The following is a 1,629-nucleotide window of genomic DNA, read 5'->3' as shown; positions in this document are numbered from 1 at the left end:
AATTTTTTTTTTTTTTTTGGTACTAGAGACTGAACCCAAGGATACTTTACTACTGAGCTATATCCTCAGCCCTTTTATTTGAGGGGGGTGGTAACCAGGGATTGAACCCAGGGGCACTCTGCCACTAAGCCACATCTCCAGCCCTATTTTGTATTTTATTTAGAGACAGGGTCTTGCTGAGTTGCTTAGTGCCTTGCCATTGCTGAGGCTGGCTTTGAACTCACCATTTTCCTGTCTCAGCCTCTGAGCCGCTGGGATTACAGGTATGCGCCACCATACCTGGCTTCTTCGGCCCTTTTTTAAAATTTTATTTTGAGATAGGGTATCCCTAAGTTGCTGAAGCTGGCCTCACACTTGCAATCATCCTGCCTCAGCCTCCCAAGTAGCTGGAATTATAGGCATACCCCATCATGCCTGGCCTAACTGGTTTTTCTGATAATATCTATCAAGATAGTTGTTTCAACCATTTTTGAAATATTAGATAAATTGCAACTCTTAAGGCAGGGTGGTGATTTTGACATTGCAAAATCGTATACGTCGACATAGTGATTCAAAATGAAGTTAAATGCTTCTGAAAGGAGTGCTGCATCTAGATAGTGATTTGTAAAAGAGTTCTAAAAAATCAGTGATTTTGTGTTATAAAACTCCTTCCACATTCCCTGTCCCACCCTTGGCACTGACTACAGACTTTGTTCTCATTGTCATGCTTGGGATGCCATTTCACCTTTGCTTTGCATTTGCCATTACATTTTACCTAACTTAAGTGTTCTGCTGATTCTCTGTCCAGGTGTCTTTTTGCCATATTCCCATGCTACCTTTGCTACAAGGAGGTGTGGCTACTGCGCAGAGTCAATTCACATCTTCCAGGTTTCCTTTTGCACTTACTTAGACTTAGGGGCCAGGAATCCTTATTTCCCCAGTGCTGATCTCTCCCTTTCATGTAAAAGCCAATTGAAATATGTTCTTGTTTCTTTTATGGGAGGAAAAAAGCATAATTGTTAAAGTATGTATATGATGTAAAAATAGAAATTTTAAAAACTGAACTTATTCATCCCTTGCAGCAGCCTCATGGGACCCTGCAATAAGGAGCTTGAACCTGATATTTGAAATAAGACTACAAGACACTGGAGGTCATCAATCCTTCCATTCAATAGCAGATTACTCACCGAAATCCCTGCCAGAGTTGTTTCACAGTGACCCTAGCACTGAAGAGAAATCTTCAGCCGGTTTTATTTGCCTACAACTGGCACAAATACAGGTATGCACCAGTCACTGTGCTGTTTTAAATGTGATGTTTTGTATAATATTATCTTATTAAAATGGAGATCAGCAATCCATGTGAAGTTTAGAAGAAGGGGAGCTAGATTAAAGATTAGGTGAAGTTTTCTATTAGAAAGCATTTTTAATGCTGGGCACAGTGGCACACACCTGTAATCCCAGCAGCTCAGGAAGCTGAGACAGGAGGATTGCAAGTTCAAAACCAGCTCAGCAAAAGCAAGGTGCTAAGCAACTCAGAGAGACCCTGTCTCTAAATAAAATACAAAATACATCTGGGGATGTAGCCCAGTGGTTGAGTGCTGCTGAATTCAATCCCTGATACCAAAAAAAAAAAAAAAGTATTTTTAGCCT

At 40.6% G+C, this 1,629-nt stretch overlaps 1 long non-coding RNA gene across 1 annotated transcript in view; it reads left to right on the top strand.

Annotated features, from left to right (window-relative positions):
• LOC125614326 overlaps positions 1-1,270 on the top strand; it is a 7,313-nt gene extending 6,043 nt beyond the window's left edge. The window contains exon 2 of the long non-coding RNA XR_007344935.1: positions 1,062-1,270. This is a non-coding gene — a long non-coding RNA (uncharacterized LOC125614326). The remainder of the gene's footprint in view (positions 1-1,061) is intronic.
• The last annotated feature ends 359 nt before the right edge of the window (positions 1,271-1,629 follow it).

Source organism: Marmota marmota, unplaced genomic scaffold (assembly GCF_001458135.2).
Source record: "Marmota marmota marmota unplaced genomic scaffold, marMar, whole genome shotgun sequence".
In the NCBI taxonomy this organism is placed as follows: Eukaryota; Metazoa; Chordata; class Mammalia; order Rodentia; family Sciuridae; genus Marmota; species Marmota marmota.
Note: the sequence above shows the minus strand (reverse complement) of the source record. Positions and strands in the feature narration are given on the sequence as shown.